The following is a 22,734-nucleotide window of genomic DNA, read 5'->3' on the forward strand; positions in this document are numbered from 1 at the left end:
AATAAACAATGATCGTATTGTACGTGTCGCGGAGGAGATTGTTTATGAATGATTAAAATAGTCCACTTTCTGCTGCGTGTGCGTGACGTAGTATTTTCGCTCAGCTCATTCATAAATCTGAGGCTGGCGATAAACAAAGGGAAGTCCGTGTGAGAATAACGCAGTAGTATAAGGTTACGCTTGTTTATATTCACAGGTCTCAATTAATAATACGTTGACCACGAGTTCAACAATTATTACAGGGATACGATAGACAACATAAAAAAATGTTTAATTATCGCTGAAACTGTTAAAAAAAAACATGGAAATATAACAATAATATTCTCTAAAAAATGTAGTCTTGCTGTTTTGAAATAAGGTTTGGAATTTTGTTTTCTAAATAACTTAATTCAAAACAAAAGTTTAATTATAGTGTTTTTTACTTGTTAGTCGCATATTTACCGCATTATAATGTGTGTTATAATAGGCAAACCATACATTAGTAAAATTCAATCTGCCTTCGCACATAGAAGGAATGGTTCAATTAGGTGCTGCGTTTCCTTTGCTTACTTCAGTTAGAGGTCAATTATTTAAGTAATAGCAATCACAAGGCTCCGACTTCAAAGGAATTGCGGAGCTTTCTTACATAATAAAAGTCGTAGTCGCATGGTATTTGCGTTTTGCGTCCTATTTGGTCACGTGGTTCTTTTTCCCGGTTGTTTTGGCATTCATGATATATGAGGCTATTAATAGATGCGTATGTCGATAAACAAAGGAAAGTTTACGGGTTATAACAACGCAATAGGTTACGCTCTCGCATACAACTCAATGACGTAGTACAGGTCGTAAAATGAGAGATTCGGGAAAAAGTTGACGCTTATTTATATCAAAGACCCATATTATCTATAGGTCTTTGTTTATATTCTCAATTTATAAAACGTTGAACATAAGTTCAACAATAACTTCAGCGATACGATAGACAAAAAGTCTCATAATTGCTAAACCCGAATATAACGAACAATTGATAATAATAATACGAATGCAATAGCAGAAGGTTAGTAGAAGGTTAAGCTTGTTTATATTCACAGTTCTCAATACATAGACAGTTGGATATGAGTTCATGAATTACTACAGGCATACTATAGGCAACCTCGAAAATGCTTTTTAATCGCTAAAACCGAAAACAACAAAATATATGTATTAAATATATTTATAACAATACATGTCTTTTAAAAATGTAGTCGGCGTATACGCTGACTTTGAAATAAAATTAGCAATTTACCTTTCTAAATAATTAAATACAATTAAACAAAAGTTTAACTATTGTGTTGTGTTTTTCACTTGTAAGCTGCATATTCACCGCATGAAATGTGTGTTAGCATTGTCAAACCACACATTAGTGTGAGTAAAATAAAAAATATACTACGGGAGAGCACTTCATATGTGTCCTCATATGCCTTGTTATGAGTATCTTTCTTCACTATCGAAATATATCGTATGTTTATATTTGATTTAAACGCAGTTTTCTTTCGACACATTTAAATCACACGTCAATAGCGCCGTCATGCGAAAATGGGTCTTATGCGTTTCGGCAAGCGTTTGTTAAACCCAACATGTGCTTTTGCGCAGTCATGCCATAGGCGATGCTGTTCGCTTTAAAATCACTCAATATGTTATGTTTCTCCTTACCAGAAGGAGTGATAGCTGAGTGGGCTATTTATATGATGGGCGCATATGGAATAAGACCCATTTTCACATGACGAGGGTCATTACAAATCTCATTGCGAATTGAAAATGCCACATTTAAGAACAATGCTTTTTGATACAAAATTGAATTGAAAATAGCAATCTTGTTAATAATGGCAGCCTATCCACACATTAAGGAATGATTTCCAGACGTGCTGACCAAGTACGGCAAACATTGTGGTATGATAATTTAACGATTTTCTCTTATCGTGACACTATACTATTTCGCTAATGATTGTTTTCTCATCTTGGAGGCGAAAGTGAAATTCTGCGAGATGGATTGTAACGCGTAATTGTAACAGGGCCACAATTTGTGTCGTTTGAGCATACAGCGAGTAGTCCGGAATTCCTTACACTGAACAGTGCTACATCCTTTGAATTAAGCACATACGCAGTGATATAGCAAAAATTCAGAGGTTGTATCTCGAATCAGCTTATTTAATATTCGAAAATATTCATGCGTGTCTGTTGGCGTTATGTAAAAGTCACTAAGATGAAAACTGAAACAGCTACGCCTAAAAGCGCATGAGTGCTCTATACCTATGTTTATGTTAGCGTTGTTGACACCGTGTGAACTGTTCGGGTAATAAGTAAAGCATAAACAGCAATGTTTATATACTTTTATTCCTCCATATACAAGATACGAAGATTGTTGTATATTTTGAATTTGTATATGGTGTCAAAAATCAAAAGTTTTGTACACGGAACTTTCATTATGAATTTATATTCTTGGTGAGATAGTCATTTGATATCGGAAAAAAATATTCCTTTAATATGGTAGCAAATTTTCTTTATATTAAGTTATCATTACCATTTTCATCATACTTTCTATGCTTTCAGAACTTCCAAAAAGCATGTTGTTTTTTATTTTGTCTTAGTTATTTCTATGAAATAATAAGGACAGGCTGTCAAGTGACCTTTTTTCAAAAAGTAGGAAAAAATAGGAACTACTTTTGAAAGAAAAGTAGGAAAAAAGTAGGAAAAAGTAGGAACTTTTCCCTCAAAAGTAGGAATACATAATACTTATTTTTTAGACACAGGTCCAGGAAACATAGCTTGAAACAGAGCAGGAGTGCCATCACATGTTCTGTATGGATACCCACTTGAAGCTACCTTAAGGGCCCAGAAGATTTCAGCCTTTTGTACCTGTTCCTTGTGTGATGGATGTACTTGCATACAGATAGATTTATCCCCACAACCCTGAGAGCTGCTTGGCTTTTGGGCACTTCCAAACAAACGCTTTTGTGAATTATCATGCATGTATTTCATGTTTTCCTTGTGTTTTTATCCATCTGCATGACTTATAAGTTGATTAGCACCAGAATTACTACAAGATGGACTTCATTCAGACAGTACAATATCTTGCAAACACATTGCCGGTATCTCTCTTGCACCATGATCCCAGTGTTTTTCCACTGTTGTCCAACTTCTCCATCCATGAAGGGTTAAACTTTGTTTTCCCACTAGGAATTTTAGCACTTATAGTGTATCTATGATAATTAGGTTTCAAGCAAAGCTACCCTGATAAAGAAGTATACATGTAATTAGATGCTGTTCATTTTGGTGTATCATCAAATAAGTGGTTAGAGGTCTTCTGTGTATCGATATAAAAATGGTAATTATATTGTGCATGTTATATCCTTAAGCAGAAGACCAAATTTATTTAGTGATACACCAACTTGTTGTACAAGATTAATACTAGTATATAAAGCAGTGTAAATGCTCTGCTACAGCTACATTGTGAAACCTTTAAATTGACAATAGGGTGCAGTTATAATGACTTAAGTTACATTCAAAATGACTGGTCATTGCAGAGCAGATTATGCAACTGGAGATAGGACCTTATCACCTGACATCTTTTATGACAGCATTAATTGGGCAATGAAACAGTTGCACTAAATTGTTTATTCCAGTTTCAAATAATGGCTTTTACATTATTGATGACTTTGAGGGAGTGTAATAATGCCGTTTAATAATTTTAATACTTCGCTTTAACACCTTGAAGTTACCTCACTAGCTATGGCATCATTAGACAAGAATTGTGTTTGTCCGAAACACAATGCCCACTATTGCGCAGCTTTGAAATAAAATTTCAATATATCATTTGGCAGGTTTAGAAATTATCTCCCTTTTAAAGCTTATTACTTCCCTTGGATTGTATTTTTTAACTTTTGACCTTGAAGGATGACCTTCACCTTTCACCACTCAAAATGTGCAGCTTCATGAGATACACATGCATGCCAAATATCAAGTTGCTATTTTCAATATTGCAAAAGTTATGGCCCATATTAAAGTTTTCGGACGGACACACACACACACAGACAGACAGACAAACGGACTGACAGTACAACTGCAATATGCCACCCTACCGGGAGCATAAAAATGTATCAGGGCATTTAGGCTCTGTGCATTTATCTTTAATTACTAAACATGATGTACCTATGATATCAATAGAACATCATATCCGTTGTCATGTAATACAGAATTTATTACATTATATTTGTAAATGATGAAAACTCGGCAAAGCATCAGTTTTATCTTTTTTCCAATAACTTGTGTAATAAATTCCATATTACATAACCACTCATACAATACATGTATCTCTATATCTCTACATTCCAAACAGCAATATCATGTAAACATGCATAAGGTTTGGTCAAATTGTTGTCAATGGAAACAAAATAAAACTGGAATAAACAATGGGTTCCCTCAGCTCTTGCATCACTGGGAACTGTGTAAGGTAGTGAAGTCTGCAGTGTACAAATGCTAAGGAAGTAAACAAGGCACTATTGTTACTTCAAAAAAAAACTTGTCAATAATTTTAAAAGTTACATAAGAAATAAATATTTATGCTCCTGAAGAGGTGCTAGCAGACAGTCAGCATGGGTTGTCAGGTCTCATCTAGATGAATGCACATTAACAGGGATACAGTCATGCCATAGATTCATTCATCCTGCAAGTTTACTAAATAAACTCTTTAAAAAAAAATTCTCCATTGAAAATGAAAAAGTAGGAATAGTAGGAAGATTTGGTAAAAAAATAGGAAAAAGTAGGATCCTGATGAAAAAGTAGGAAATAGTAGGAAAAAGTAGGAAAAAGTATGACCGCTTGACAGCCTGTAAGGATGATAAAAAGTGCACACAAAACTCGACCCGTGCGCTATGACACACACTTTATAAAGTTGAATGGCGTGTGTTCATTTCAAACTTGCGATTGATTTTCAAAAATGAATTGCGTGTTGAATTATGCAATAGCGAACATCTTCAGTGCCTTCAGCGCTTTGATAAATTGATTGTAATAAGTATCGTCATTGGTTAAAATAAAACTAAACATGTCTGGTAAAGATCGGATGAAAACTACTTGAATTTAAAAGCAGACACCATGGTTAATGTGTTAAACTACTAAGTGACCCAGCGACCTATTTTTGACCCGGCATAACCCATATTCAAACTTGACCCAGACATCATCTAGATACAACTTCTGACCAAGTTTGGTGAATATCGGATGAAAACTACTTGAATTAGAGAGCGGACAACATTCTGAATGTATAAAACGCACTAAGTGACCCCGTGACCTCGTTTTTGACCCAGCAAAGCCCATGTTCCAACTTGGTCTAAACATCATATATATACAACTTCTGACCAAGTTTGGTGAAACTCTGATGAAAACTACTTGAATTAGAGAGCGGACACCATGCTCAATGTTTAAAACGCACCAAGTGACCCCGTGACCTCATTTTTGACCCGGCATGACCCATATTCGTATTTGACTTAGGCATCGTCTAGATACATCATCTGACCAAGTTTGGTGAAGATCGGATGAAAACAACTTGAATTAGAGAGCGGGCACTTAATCCGGAACGACAAACCGACAGACAGACCGACCGACCAACAAGGTCACTCCTATATACACCCCTAAACTTCGTTTGTGGGGGGTATGAAAATAGCATTGTTGGCGTTGACTTTGTTATTAACAATAATAACTCTTAGCGTGATTAAGTTGATGTTTCACTGACGATGATGCTGAAAGATGCTGTTGTAATTGCTGCTGTGGTTTCTGCTTCTGATACCGATGATGATGATGATTCCGACGACGACGAAAACGGCATTGACGATAAATACGACGACAGCGAAGAAAAGGATAAGGACGATGATGATAATGATGGTGGTGGTAGTTGTCGTGATGATGGTGGTGGTGATGATGGTGGTGGTGATGATGATCATGCTGCTGATGATAATGCTGCAGCTACTGCTGATGATGAAATAATGTTGGTGCTGCTGATGAGGATGATAAGGATGAGGATGATGCTGATTGGGATGAGGATGAGGATAATAATGCTGCTGCTGATTATGAGGACGATTAACCGAGGAGTATTCAATAATGGTTTTTCTTTTATGCTTTCCGGTGGTTTATCTTTGAAATAAAACTGGAATTCTACTGTGTCGAACAGTGAAAATTAACAGTGAAAAATATCAATATTTTTCGCTGTTTTACTGTGCAATGACATAATTTTTTCGACAAAATGACGTCATAAATCCAGCGATATTATCCAGTCAGACTCTTTTACAATGTAAATAAACGGTGAAAAAAGCATACAATAAAAATAACATTTGTTGGATTCGATGGAATATCGATTTTAATTCACTCGTGATCATAGAAAATATATTTTTGGTTGCGCCACTCGTGAACATATTATTTTATATAATCACTCGTTAAACATGGGCTGTTTGTAAAACATGCATGCCCCCCATATGGGCTGTCAGTTGTAGTGGAAGCCATTGTGTGAATACGTTTTTTGGCAATGTGACCTTGACCTTTGACCTAGTGACCTGAAAATCAATAGGGGTCATTTGCGAGTCATGATCAATATACCTATGAAGTTTCATGATCCTAGGCATAAGCATTCTTGAGTTATCATCCGGAAACCATTTTTCTAAGTTGAGTCAACGTGACCTTGACCTTTGACCTAGTGACCTGAAAATAAATAGGGGTCATCTGCGAGTCATGATCAATGTACCTATGAAGTTTCATGATCCTAGGCATAAGCGTTCTTGAGTTATCATCCGTAAACCATTTTATTATTTTGGGTCACCGTGACCTTGCCCTTGTCAAAAAAGTGGGCAAAACCCGGTTTTAATCCGTGTTAAAACCGTGTTAAGCCCTGCGGTATTGGCACCGGGTTAAAGCGTGTCTTTTAAACACACTTTTTGCTTACCGACTTGGTTTTTTGTAGGTAAAACCTGGATTTCACTCACATAAACCAACACGCTTATACCTTCTTATACCAACTTAAACCAACTAAAACTAACTTAAACCAACTTAAGTGGGTTAAAAGTGAGTGTGTTTTCCTTCTCTATGTTGGCTTTTAAACCCGCTTCTACACATCAAGTCGGTTTTTCCTGTTCTTAAGCGAGTTAAAAGTGGGTTTTTGTTTGAGTGTTAAGTGAGCTAAATGTGTGCTTAACTCAGATTAAACGCAGTTAAAACACGCTTTAAAACCGAGTTTTACCAACTTAAGTTGGTTAAAAGTTAGTGTGTTTTCCTTCTTTATGTTGGCTTTTACACCCGCTTCTACACATCAAGTCGGTTTTTCCTGTACTAAAGCGAGTTAAAAGTGGGTTTTTATTTGAGCATTAAGTGAGCTAAATGTATGCTTTTCACAGATTAAACGCAGTTAAAACTTGCTTTAAAACCTGTTAAATGCTCAGTAAAAACCACTTTTCACCCACTTGAAAACTGAAAAACTTTTTAATGATAAGAACAAAAATATCATAAATTAAATTCTAATTACTTTTTTAAACGATAAAACATAAAACTTTACATATATATCCATATACACAGCATGATAAAACTATTTTGACAGACATGGCATTGTTATAATAAAATATAATAGTGTTATAAAGTAACATTGAACACAAAGAAAGAACTGAAAAAAGTAAGATTGTATGAAATAAATGCAAACAAGAGATGTGTTTGTCAGAAACACAATGCCCCCTACTGCGTCGCTTTGAAATAAAATTTCTATTTATCATTTGGCAGGTATAGATATTATCTCTCTTTGCTTATTTCTTCCATTGGGTTTTGACCTCTGACCTTGAAGGATGTCCTTGCACCACTCAAAATGTGCAGCTCAATGGGATACACATGAATGCTAAATATCAAGTTGCTTTCTTCAATATTGCAAAAGTTATGACCAATGCTAAAGTTTTCGGACGGATAGACAGACAGACGGACAGTTCAACTGCTATATGAGACCCTAACGGGGGCATAAAAATAAGTTAATGTTGTTGAAACAGGTGCAAATCTATATAACAAAGCGAAAACAATGGTTAAATAATCATTTTAACAGCACATTTTATTTACAAAGACTTCAGTCTACTTGTGCATCAGCCGCAGATGCCTTAAACAACCTCTCATCTTTTCTTCAACATCAACCAGAGGCTTGTCAAAGGTTTTTGCTATGACATCTGAAAAAATATAATAGACTATTCATTTTAAAAACATGCACAAAAACAACAAAATCTGTTCTTAAATAGAAAATACTCTAGCCAGAAAAAGAGGTTAAATATTTGCATATTAAGGAAGTCAACACAAATGAGTTTATTACTGATTGTCTTGGAGACAGTGACTAGAGACACGGACAAAGTTTTTCAATCCCTGTCTTCATGAATAAAAAAAAAACACTGTTGTTAACTGTCACTTGGATTATAAAAACTCTCCCTTTTCACAAATGTAATAAAATGATCATTAATATGCGACTGTAAACAGTAAGTGATCTGAAAAATATTTGTAGAATGTGTATTGAATTTCTATATGGATAACTGGTACTTTAAATTTTTATGATGAAGAAAAAGTACCAATGATAGCATTTCTCTCAGCAGCGGGGAGGCTTGGTCTTGGTGACCCAGTTGTAGTTTTTGCTCCCTTCATGGAGCAAGTCACAAGCTGGTGGAAAGTGAATGGTCGGCACATGGCCTGTGTGATGGTCATCACCTCCCTGGTTTCATGCTGGATTTCAGCTTAAATGATACTCTGAAACCAAAAAAAGAAAAGGAGTTTTGACAAAATATTTACAGTTGGTAATGTTCCAACGCTTGTAATTTACTTTCATCACATTTCAAACTCTAAAAATATTTGTCACATTGGTCAGAATTGTGACGCTTTTAAAATGCAATAACCTGTATAGTTTTACCTCTCAACAAATCCAGCTTTCTTGTTCAAGGACAGGGCGAGGTTTGCCCACCTCAGTTCCCCTCAAGTTCGCCAGCTCGTGCAGGGTAAAAGCCTGGTGTAAAAGTCCATACATCAGGTAGTATGATTACCCCTTTTGCTCTTGGGGCAAGAGTTTAACCTTCAAAATTAAAATATGAGGGAAAGAAATATGTTCAGTAATAACCAGAAATATCTATAAATAACAATAAAGATGACAATAATCATAAAACACAACCACCATTATTCACTGTACACAACATTTACACTTTGTCATGTGTATGTTCATCTATGTTTGCTTCAAATTGTGTTGTTTTTCCTTTAAGTTGCAATACATTTACTTATCAATTTACATTTCCCAGTGACAATACATCAATATAATAATGATCATAATTAATTCAGTAAACTAAATAAAAAAAAAGGATGAAGAAATGACAATACAAACCTGTTAAAACTCTTCTTCAGTATTCCAAAAAAACAAAACAGTTGAACTTCTTTTCCAACAAACTTATTGTTGATTTCCAAATTGTAGTAAAATACACATTGTTTTCATCACACAATACTTCATGCTGACAGTATTTCAATACATTTTACAGAACAATTATAAGTCTTAATGTTAATTTAATTAAGCTCAATTCAATTGCTGAAACCAGCTTGTTTTTCAAAAGTTGTTGTTTTCAAATAATTTCCTGTGCAAAAAATTGAACCAATCAAAAGTCATACCTCATTCCAGCCTTATGTCTGGGCAAACCCTATCAGTAGCCTTATCTGCCCCTGATAATCAGTACCCTGTCAAGCTCTGAATGCCTGACAGATTGTTATCTGTTTATTGTTAGTGGTGTGAAAAGGGGTATTTTTAGGTATTGTCTTGTTATTTTGTTGACTGTTTATGTAACACAGGTCATGTTTGGCATCTTATTATTTTATTGCAAATTAAGAAAATGGATATAATGGTATCATATGAAAATATCAAAATCTTGCATAACTTATGTACACAAATTAATAGATTATTTCCAAAATAATGTTTCCAATACCATAATTATTTAAATATGCAGATTTAACAAGTAAATACTGATTTAAACAAATATAAACAATCATATAAGATTGTTTTAAAATTTAAAAAAATAAAATAATTTTAAGACATAAAACAATCATCTGATATTGTTTATAATAAAAACAAATATAAAGAAAAAAATCAAAGCGAAACACAAACTCTTTCATTTTCAGGTATAAAACTAAGTTTTATCATTTTTATAGTTTTTGGCAGTGATACTTGTTGTCCATCTGTGAACCTGTGATGTTCTGAAAGAGCCATTTTCATCCAATATTCACTAAAAAATTATGGGGAGCACACACATTTACAATAGGGACAATGGCAAACAAGCTGTAAAAAAGCCCCTTTACAATTGACTTGTATTATATATGGCTATAATCATGAAACAAAGACCTAGTTGAAGAATTATTGTTTCATTGATGAGTATTATTTATAAACAAAATACCAACTTATTGAAAAGTGTGTTAAAGTGAGTCTTTTAGCCTGGTTTCAGCTCTCAAATTATTTACAAAAAGACCAATTTAAACTCGCTTAAACCCACTTCTGTTTAAAAAGGATCAACTTCTGTTGTAAAAGACTCGCATATAAAACAAAAAGACACACTAAAACACACATAAACCAACTCATAAAGAAAAAGGCTCACTTTTGACACACAAAAAACTGACTCCTTACAGAAAAAACTCGCTTAAACACACATCTTCTTAAAATAACCAACTTTAAACTCAGTTAAGCACAGTTTAGCGCACATAAAACTCGCTTTTAATAGCAAAAACCAACTTCCGCTGAGAAAAACTCAGAAAAAACACAGTTTTATGTTGGTTTAAGTGTGTTTTGGTATGAAAGTGGGTTATTTTTTTGACAAGGGTGACCTTTAACCTAGTGAACTGAAAATCAATAGGGGTCATCTGCGAGTCATGATCAATGTACCCATGAAGTTTCATGATTCTAGGCATATGCGTTCTTGAGTTATCATCCGGAAACCATTTTACTATTTCGGGTCACCGTGACCTTTGACCTAGTGGCCTCAAAATCAATAGGGGTCATCTGCGAGTCATGATCGATGTACCTATGAAGTTACATGATCCTAGGCCTAAGCGTTCTTGAGTTATCATCCGGAAACCATCTGGTGGACGGACATTCGGGCATACGGACTGACATACGGACCGACATGTGCAAAACAATATACCCCCTCTTCTTTGAAGGGGGGCATAATAAAATCGATATCCCATCGAATCCAACAAATATCCTCTATATAAAACAGGCAACCTTTGAGCATTTGTTCATAAAAATATGTATGAATACAATTCGATATACACGGGTGTTTAACGACAAGGGAGAGCAACCAATAAATAGAAATTGCAGATACTAAAATTTTATATTGAAGTTCGCAAGGCGTATGATATCCATGATGAAAATGACACCGTATTATTGTGAATGTATATATTAGGATGATGTTTGCCGTGAATGATGTGTTTTAAAGATATGAACATTACCCGCTTGGACCTGGTTAGAATACAAAGGGAGAAAGCTCGAAATAAATAAATGTGCCTATAAGGAACATGAAATTATGTTAGTAAATAATACTACAAAAAAAGCTTTTAGAACTATTTACAAATACTTAAAAAATGGTCATTTCAAATAATATCAAAAAAGTAAATTGTTTACATTATTTATTATTAGTCTTTATTTAAATAAATAATAACATTTGCGTTTAATAGAAATTCATAAGCATACATTGCCAACATAATATAGTGTCACAAAAGACACACATTTATATATTACAAGATTTAGAAATTAAAACTAAAAGTGTTTTGGCAAATTGGTTTCGTACACTGTTGTATTTTATGACACATAGAAAAGTTTCATGTTACATAATAAACTATGCATTATTATGTGGCAATTTTGTTTTATGAAATTAGCTGTAACCTAAACTTGTTCAAGACAGTAAAATGAACATTTGATCTTCCTCATCAATACAACATTTATCAAATGCAATAAGAAATAAGTATAAGAATAACATGTATACAGAGCAGTCGAGATCAAGAAGACAAAAGGTGGGTCCATACATAAAGTAGTGTACGTGGTATACCCACAGCATTTTCTTGAATAAAAGACAAGTAACAATATTTTGCAATTTGCACTGCCCTTACAAACATTTTCAGTAGGAACAATATGCTCACATTATAAGACTCAATTAAATATAATGCAAACTAATTCTGTTTTACATGTAAGGTGTCAGAGGGATTGAAATACACGCTTACATCACCTAAGACTGCGTGGAATCTACCTACACCTACAAAAACAGCGGAAATTCTTCATACAATTTAAGTTATGTAAGCGGAATTTTTTAATTAACTTACAGTGACTTTGACTTGTATCTAGTTTTCCCAAGCTAGATCTACACGTAAGCTAACAATTCATACAATTTAGGAACAATACCTTAATAAAAAAGCGGTGAGCTTACAATTCATACAATTTAGGAACAATACCCTAATATTAAAGCGGTGAGCTAACAATTCATACAATTTAGAAACAATACCCTAATATAAAAGCGGTGAGCTAACAGTTCATACAATTTAGGAACAATACCCTAATATAAAAGCGGTGAGCTAACAATTCATACAATTTAGGAACAATACCCTAATATAAAAGCGGTGAGCTAACAGTTCATACAATTTAGGAACAATACCCTAATATAAAAGCAGTGAGCTAACAATTCATACAATTTAGGAACAATACCCTAATATAAAAGCGGTGTTACTGAGTGTAGTTTGTCTAATTTTAATAATAGTGACATAGACTTTAACCCAACTGGCTCGAAATGGAATCCAGGTAGGGTATGTAAGCTGGGTATACACTTCCACAAATCTTCAGCACATTATCTCAATCCAATCATAAGTAATTGATCAAAGAACATAAACTGTTGCTGCTTATTCTCAAGTTTTAGATGCATAAATATTGACCTATAACGAATGGCCCCTAATTTACTTCTGAAGACTGAAATTTAATAAAAGCAAGAGAAACTGTCGTCCCTCATTAGCGCTCATAGACTCATCTGGGACAATCCTATATGCACATGTATTGAATACATATTCTTCCAAATCACAGCTCAAGTATGTTTATATTAAGTCACTTTCTAAATGCAGGACACATTCTGTTAGGCATATATATGTAGCATTGTCCCAGTATTATCTATATCAAACTCTAATTTTTATTTAGCAATAATTAACAAAAGCAAAATACAACTACATTATTGAAAATAATATTATCTTAAAGTCCTACGGTATATACTAATAATAAACACCTTAAAAATGCATTCTACTTGAATGTAAATGAACCCAAATAAAATAAGTTTATCCCGATACATACTTTTGGCTATTGCTAGACGCTCATTTAATACTAATGTTAATATTGTTCAAAATACAACAATGTATACAATTAATTTAAACAGACAAAAACATGGTAGTCTATGAAATATTCCCAAATGAAACAAAACATTTCATTTTAATCTATAACAAATTCATACAGGGAACTATATATATATATTATTACAGATTTCAATTAGACATAATATCATTTATAAATATTAAATACACAGGATAAAATAAATGAATGACAATTATGCATTTAATGGGTGCTTCTTAAAAAAAATTGCATTTTCCGCTCTACACTGCACTGCATAAAATTAAAACTTCACAATGCACAATCGAACAAGATGTGTTTGTGAAACACAATGTCCCCCTATATGACGTTTGACCTTTAAGGATGACCTTGACCTTGTGAAGGATGAAATTGACCTTTCACCACTCAAAATGTGCAGCTCCATGGAGATACACATGCATGCCAAATATCAAGTTGCTATCTTCAATATTGCAAAAGTATTAATAAAATAAGTGATTTGGGCCACATATATTTGACCTCTGACCTTGAAGGATGACCTTGACCTTTCACCACTCAAAATGTGCAGCTCCATGAGATGCACATGCATGCCAAATATCAAGTTGCTATCTTCAATATTGCAAAAGTATTTATAAAACAAGCGATTTTGGCCACATATATTTGACCTCTGACCTTGAAGGATGACCTTGACCTTTCACCACTCAAAATGTGCAGCTCCATGAGATACACATGCATGCCAAATATCAAGGTTCTATCTTCAATATTGCAAAAGTATTCATAAAATGAGCGGTTTTGGCCACATATATTTGACCCGTGACCTTGAAGGATGACCTTGACCTTGAATTTTCACCACTCAAAATGTGCAGCTTCATGAGATACACATGCATGCCAAATATGAAGTTCCTATCTTCAATATAACAAAAGTTATTGCAAAATGTTAAAGTTGGCGCAAACAGACCAACAGACAGGGCAAAAACAATATGTCCCCCACTACTATAGTGGGGGACAAAAAAATGCTATCATAAAATATTTTGATCATTAAATTATTAAAATGAAGCAAGTAATAATACAAACTAGTGAAATTCAGCAGAAATGCAATATCAAAGTTAAAACAACAAAACCTTATCAAATTTTGATAATATAATAAATATAATTTGTTTTGTGTATTCAAACATATCAACACAATCTAATTGGTTTTGTAAGCTACATTGAAATAAGAATTATACAAAATATTTCTGACATTAAAGCAAAACTTATAACAATTATAATTACCGTAGACATTCATGTGCAAGTAATTAAAGATGGTTTATTGGTTCATATGTTGTGAATTGAGAGTTTTACTATAACAAGGAACACAAAATCTACTTAAAAACAAAAGTGGCATTCACTATTTTCCACATTCCCAAGAATGGTACACCTAATGTGAAATCAGCAGTACATCAAAACATAAAATAACATCAACATCTCCAAACTTCATGTACCATAACATGTTGAACAAATTTGCTAAATAAATTGTTAACATTTGACCAAGAGAATATTTCTGATATTAAAATACAAAAATGTTCAATCGCTGGTTAATTGTGTCTTGTAAGTTTATTATTGGCTTCCATTTTAAAGTAGTTTAAATGGCGATTTTCACAGCAATAACATAATGAAAAGTGTGGAATATTTTCACTGTTTACTGTTTGAAGAATTGCATCACCAATTCGAAATCAGTGATGTCTGTCACATAACCAGAGTAACATGTGTAATATTCTAATCTTTTACAAAACATCAGTCAGTCAGTGCAAATTTAATAACCTCTGGTCCGATCTTCAGGTCTCCAGTGTCAAGGTCACGGCCCGTGTAGAACTGGGCCCACACTGGACAGTGGTCACTCACAACCCCGCCCCACGTCCAGCCCTTAGGGATCCAGGGACTGGACAGGCCCTCTCTCACGACGTCACATTGACCTGTACAGGGGAATAAAATATATTACCATAAAACCGTCTAAAACAACATTATCCTATACTTCTGATAATCATATTCGCAGATTTTAAATCGGAAATGAACAAACATTAACACATTATTTCCATATGTTAAGCTTTTCAACAAATTGTTTGCATATTCACTGTTGGATTGTTTGCGGAAATAATGGCATCAACATAATTAAATCTCCATGGTTTGACAATATGATACATTTATGTTTATTTGAGAATCAGGAACAAGAACTTATTGATAAACATTTTCATTGATAAACATACTTAATTCAATCGATATTATTTACCTATAAATCAATGGTAAGCAAAGTTTAAATAAGCAAATTCAGTGAATTGATAACCCCCGCCATTATGCTTCTGGACACAAAAGTAATATATCTGACACTCAAAAAAGGATTTTTTTCAAGATACAAAGGGCCATAACTCCATTATTAACAGATGGTGTACAATGCCATTTGGCGTGCATCATCCTCTTATCCATATTCATACTCATTCAATGAAATCCGCCAAAGCACTTTCAAGATATGGCTCCGGATGGACGGACGGAAGGACGGACGGAAAACACCAAAACAATATCCCTCCGCCTATGGCGGGGGATAATTAACATCAACTGATGGAAATCTTGAACACAAATCTTTTACAATACACAAAGCTTTAAATCAGCAAAATCAAACACAACGATATTAACAAGCACATTTGTTGAATTGATATCCCCCGCCAAAGATAAATTTTGAGATGGACGGACAGATGGACGGATGGACAGACAGACAGATAAACAACGCCAATTCTATATCCCTCCGCCTTCGGCGGGGGATAAAATAATTCTTACCAGTGAATACTTGTTTTGTCTGTTTAGATATCCAGATGTTATCGTATGTCTTGCTGCCTTTTTTGTTGGCGTCGCTTATGTTTGTGAAGACACCGTCGGCAATACAATTGTGATAGCCTAGATTTCGAAGATCATTAAAATCTAAAATAAACAAAAACATAATTCTTTTAATATTAGACACCTTATATGAAACATATCTAATTGAATTTTTGAATGCACATAGTTTTTAACAAAATTCTAACTTAATTCAGAACAACTTTTAGTAAAGTGACGTACTTCAAGAATAAGAGGTAATTCCAACTATCTATGGAGTAGCCTCCCCTATATGTTATAACTGTTGCCAGATTATTTTTGCATATAGCTAGCAACCCTACTTTATGAAAAACACTGTAGCTACAGAAAAACAATACATCATGGAAAAGGGAGAAGATAGACCTCCTGGAAGCTGCCAGGCCGAAGAACATCATCTCCACCAGGACCAACACCACCATCCATACATGTACCAGACTGGGGAGACAGCACAAGTTGGAGAAGATATAAGAAAGTTGAACTGTCATAAAATCAGCGAATAATGATGGATTAATTCTGGGCAGAAGCGATTGACTTCCAGCAAGTTACTGCTGCACTTGTGACATAAGCAGGAGGATGCAGCACACACCCTGGCAGAAGCCCTGATGCTGTAAAAGTCAGAGAGTATGTACCCATCAAGTGATGAGTAGATGTTGATTCGGACCATCTTTTCCTTGTGACTCAATTGAAACTGAAGCAAAAGAAGAGATAGACAGGCAAGTCAAGCCAACACCAGCGTTACAACACCACTATGCTAAAAGACAACTGGATAAAAAAAGAAAAGTTTATGGTCACTCTATCCAACAATTTCCAGATCTTTACGGAGCTGCTTGAAGAAGAGAACAGCAAAAGTGGCAGCAAGTGAAAGAAGCAGTGCCCTAAAGATGCCAACAAGTACTTGCTCCAAAGATGTGCCATAATTGTACCCCAAAATGGCTATCAGCAAAAACACTACATAACATTGAAACAAAGAAGAACAAGGGACAAAATTGTCACAAAACCAGGTTTTCATTGTGAAAAAAAAATCTGATAAAGGGAGAAAACTCAAACTGAACTTATGAAATGAACAAACAAAATTAACCCCCTATGTAAGTTTGTTTTTAAAAAAAATCTATTTTTAGTCGTGGCGACCTTGACATTGGAGATATTGACATGATTCTTTCGTGCGACACCGTCCCATGATGGTGAACAAATGTGCCACATGATTTTAAAATCTCGCAATGAATGACATAATTATGGCCAGGACAAGCTCATTTATGGCCATTTTTGACCTTTGAACTCAAAGTGTGATCTTGACCTTGGAGATATCGACGTAATTATTTCGCGCGACACACCGTCCAATGATGGTGAACAAATGTGCCAAATGATTTTTAAATCTGACGATGAACGACATAGTTATGGCTCGGACAAGCTCATTTATGGCCATTTTTGACCTTTGAACTCAAAGTGTGACCTTGACCTTGGAGATATCGACGTAATTATTTCGCGCGACACACCGTCCAATGATGGTGAACAAATGTGCCAAATGATTTTAAAATCTGACAATGAACGACATAGTTATGGCCCGGACAAGCTTATTCCGCCAGCCCGCCAGCCAGCCAGCCAGCCCGCCCGCATTCGCCAATCTAATAACCAGTTTTTTCCTTCGGAAAACCTGGTTAATAAAAATCAATCGACTAACATTTGGTACCTGGAGACAGGTTAAAGCCACCAAGCAGTATAATATAATTTTCCCCTGCAATGACAGAAGGAAATTTAAATATTGTAGTTGTATGAATATTTAGAAGTTATATTTTTCAGGCCAGCTAGCTTGGTTGTTAGAGAACTGGACAACTAACCCGAAGATCAACAGTGCGTTTCCCGGCCCACTCACATAACTTGTGTTGGAACTAGTCTTTAAATCCTTTAAACTGCCATTCTTTCCTTCCGGAGCTTCAAGTAAGGTAGCTGTAAGTTTATGGCTAAATTGTGCGCACTTAGTACTCATAAAGCAGCAAATCCATGAAATGCAAATTAAAGGATATGTTTATGTAGTAATATGGAATTGAGTATTCAACGTATAATCTGTGCAACTGTTATTGTTTGTTAAGCATTAATTTTTGGCTGATTTTAGTGGAATATAAATATTCAACAGACGTTGTTTATATATGAAACAAGGGCTGTTTGTAAAACATGCATGCCCCCATATGGGCTGTCAGTTGTAGTGGCAGCCATTGTGTGAATACGTTTTTTTCTCACTGTGACTTTAACCTTTGACCTAGTGACCTGAAAATCAATAGGGGTCATCTGCCAGTTATGATCAATGTACCTATGAAGTTTCATGATCATAAGCCTAATTATTCTTGAGTTATCATCAGGTAACTCACTGTGAACTTGACCTTTGACCTAGTGACCTGAAAATTAATAAATATTTATTTTATATATAAATATAAATTAATAAATAATAAATTATCATCCGGAAACCATTTTACTATTTTGAGCCACTGTGACCTTGACCTTTGACCTTGTGACCTGAAAATCAATAGGGGTCATATGCCAGTCATTATCAATGTACCTATGAAGATTAATGATCCTAGGCGTAAGAATTCTTGAGTTATCATCCGGAAACCATTTTACTGTTTCGAGTCACTGTGACCTTGACCTTTGACCTAGTGACCTGAAAATCAATAAGGATCATCTGCCAGTGATGATCAATTTACCTATGAAGTTTCATGATCCTAAGCGTAAGCATTCTTGATTTATCATCCAGAAACTATTTTACTGTATCAAGTCACTGTGACCTTGATCTTTCACCTAGTGACCTGAAAATAATTTACTTTAGTTGAGTAAATCAGTTTGCAGTTGACGTAGCAAAGTTGTAGTCAAGCAAGTCATTTTGTAGTTGAATAAGTCATTTTGTAAAAGCCGACTTAAAATCTCCCCAGCGTGGGAACGTTCTAAAGGTCTCCTCCAAAGATACCAAGAACTGGTTCTATCCAGGAAAAGGACTCAAAAGCAATACAACTAAACAAAATAGGTTTAAACTAAAGTAACATGAAACTCTTTGCCCATAAACAACTCAACACTTCAAGTAAGCAATAAAAGATGGTGCATATTTTCATAGAAGACTACACAACCTTGAACGTAGAGATGCAGGGTCGTCTAGTGAAGGGTTTCTGTTTCTTGTCCATAGCCAGGAGGATAGAGCTTACTAGGTCAACACCCTGCATTTCATCATACAGGAATCCATTGTACTCGTTACTCTGAGGCGAGAACAAAAAGAACAAATATGAAATATAAATTAAGACAGGTAAAGTACATGTAGATCAGACAAGAGGGCCTGAAGGACCCAAAGTCGCTCATCTGTGATACAAAGGAACTTACTTGTTATGAGCAGCCCACGATATCATAAGAACAAACGTTCTGACCAAGTTTCATGAAAATTGAACTTTAAAAATGACTTTTAGAGTGTTAATAAGGCTTTACTATAGCCATATAAGGAAAACTGCCACTCCCCTGGCGGCCATGTTTTTCAACTGACCGGAACCATTTTCAAACTCAGACGAGATATCATAAGTAAAAATGTATCATGAACATTGGACTACAAATGTAGTTCTAGAGTGTAAACAAGGTTTTACTATATCCAAATAAGCAAAATTGCCCCACCCACTGGCGGCCATGTGTTTTTAACGAATCGGAACCATTGGAACCATTTTAGAACTCAGCCGAAATATCATTAGAACAAATTTTCTTACTAGTTTAGAGTGTTAACAAAGCAAAGTGTTGACGACATACAAAAGGTGTTCACAAAAGCTCACCATGATAACGATGTGCTCAGGTGAGCTAAACAAGTAATCAATCTTGTAATATTTTTACTTATCAATGTCAACAATAATGTATTAATTCTTCAGCAAATCCTGCCAATACAAAACTAGCAGATTTTGACAAATGTGTTGTGTTTAAATCTTGCCAATAAAAAAGTAGCAGAATTCTGTGTGTGCTTTATCTTGCATAAACCTATCTATCTCTTAGTTATAATCAGAATCATGCATATAAATCTCAAACCGTCTTTCCAGTACTTAAAATATACAATAAATATTTCATGATATTCTTGACACCTGCCCATCCGGTACTACAGATGGGGGGAGGATTGTAAGCAATCTTGTTTTGTTTGCGTATGTTTGCTGGGATAGCTGTTTTACAAATATTAGATACCCACACTTATGCCAGTAACGGACAACAACTGCCTTTTCTAATCAGAGGTAGATGGAAAATGGTTGTAGAAAGGATTTTAGGACCAATCGATTCCAAAGCACACAGATGATTTGAGTCTTTCTCTTATAAGTTGTTTAATCTGAGAAATGTCTTTGTCTTTCACTTGTTAATGAGTTGCTGAAGTATAGACACAAAACTTGCATTTGAAAAAAACACAACATTAAATTAAAAACAAGAGGGCCTGAAAGGAACTGACCTTTTATGTGCAGCCCTTTGATGTCATTTGATTAAATGATCTTACCACTGTTCATGCATAATTAACACCCTGGCGGTCACGTTTTTCAACATACCAGAACAATTTTAGCACACATCCATGATATAATTAAAACAAATGTGCTGACAAAGTTTCGTGAAGATTGGACAATAAATGTGACTTTAAGAGTGTTAACAAATTTTGATAATAGCCATATAGGAAAAAATGCCCGCCCCCCTGGTGACCATATTTTTCAATCAACTGCAAGAATTTTTCAACTCATCTAAGATATCGTTACGACAAATCTTCTGACCAAGCTTCATGAAAATCAGACAATAAATGTGGCCTGACTAGCCTCTAGAGTGTAAATAAGGTTTTACTGAAGCCATAAAGCCATATAAGGAAAAATGCCCCGCTCCCTTAGTGCCTGCGTTTTTTTACCAACGTGAACTATTTTTCAACTCATCTAAGATATCATTAGGACAAATGTTCTGACCAAGTTTCATGATGATCGGAAATAAATGTGGCCTCTAGAGTGTTAACAAGGTTTTGCAATATCCATATAAGGAAAAAATGCCCCGCCTCCTTTTGGCCATGTTTTGCAACCAACCCGAACCATTTTCGAACTCATACAAGATATCATTATGATGAATCTTCTTAGCACATTTCATGAAAATCGGGCAATAAATTTGACCACTAGAGTGTTAACAATGTTTTTCTTAATTCATATACAGCCATATAAGGAAAAATGCCCCGCCCCCTGGAGGCCATGTTTTTCAAGCAATCACAACCATTTTAAACATTGGCCAATGTATCATTAGGACAAATCTTCTGACCAAGTTTCATGATGATCATACAATAAATTTGGCCTCTAGAGTGTTAACAAGGCTTTACTATAGCTATATTATGAACAAGAGATGTGTTTGTCAGAAACACAATGCCCCCTAATGCACCGCTTTTTTACCTTTGACCTTGAATGATGACCTTGACCTTTCACCACTGAAAATGTGCAGCTTCATGAGATACACATGCATGTTAAATATCAAGTTGCTATGTTAATATTCAAGTCATTGAAAAACTTTACTATATTAAAGTTTTAAATTTTTGACCTTTGACCTTGAAGGATGACCTTGACCTTTCACCACTCAAAATGTTCAGCTCCATGAGATACACATACATTCCAAATATCAAGTTGCTATGTTCAATATTTCAAAAGTTATTGCAAAACTTTACTATATTTAATATTTAATTTTTTGACCTTTGACCTTGAAGGATGACCTTGACTTTTCACCACTCAAAATGTGCATCTGCATGAGATGAACGTGCATGCCAGATATCAAGTTGTTATGTTCAATATTTCAAAAGTTATTGCAAAACTTTACTGTAAGGTTAAAGTTTTGGGACAGAATGACAGACAGAAAGATAGAAAGACATGCCAAAAACAATATACCCCGATCTATCGATCAGGGGGCATAAGATGCCCCGCCCCCTTGGCGGCAATATTTTTCAATCAATCGGCATCATTTTCGTCCAAGATAACATTGGGATGAATCTTCTGACAAATTTTCATGAAGATCGGACAACAAATGTGGCCTCTAGCGTGTTCACAAGGTTTTACTAAAGCCATATTTAGCCATATATTGAAAAATACGCCGCCTCTTAGAAACTGTGTTTTTAAAGCAAACGTTACCATTTTCGAACTCATACAATATATCATTGAGACCAATCTTCTGACCGGATTTCATGCAGATTGGCAATGAATATGGCCTCTAGAGTGTTAACAAGGCAAATGTTGACGCCGCAAAACACACGACATACAAAAGGCCATCACAAAAGCTCACCATGAGCACATTGTGCTCAGGTGAGCTAAACATGTTCAGATGTATTGTGTGTACCTAAAAAGCATGCAAAATGAGGAGAAGAAACATGGAGCAAGGCTACGCAACATGCTATTTTATGCCATATCTTCTCCAACACTTACCATATCCCAACATTAGCAGACAAGTACAGTGGAGTCTCTCCC

General features: G+C 34.9%; 1 protein-coding gene and 1 long non-coding RNA gene across 6 annotated transcripts in view; both read right to left on the minus strand.

Annotated features, from left to right (window-relative positions):
* Positions 1 to 22,734, minus strand: part of LOC127843887 (uncharacterized) — a 71,714-nt gene that overhangs the window by 27,228 nt on the left and 21,752 nt on the right. The gene's annotated exons all lie outside the window — the stretch shown is intronic.
* LOC127843894 (uncharacterized) lies at positions 11,644 to 13,657 on the minus strand. 2 transcript variants are annotated; one of them, XR_008032407.1, is made up of 2 exons: positions 12,578 to 13,657; positions 11,644 to 12,427 (listed from the first exon to the last, which is right to left on the minus strand). It is a non-coding gene; the product is annotated as an uncharacterized LOC127843894 (long non-coding RNA). The 2 variants fall into 2 exon arrangements; XR_008032406.1 differs by having other exon boundaries at positions 12,528 to 13,657.

Source organism: Dreissena polymorpha, chromosome 9, assembly GCF_020536995.1.
Source record: "Dreissena polymorpha isolate Duluth1 chromosome 9, UMN_Dpol_1.0, whole genome shotgun sequence".
NCBI lineage: Eukaryota > Metazoa > Mollusca > Bivalvia > Myida > Dreissenidae > Dreissena > Dreissena polymorpha.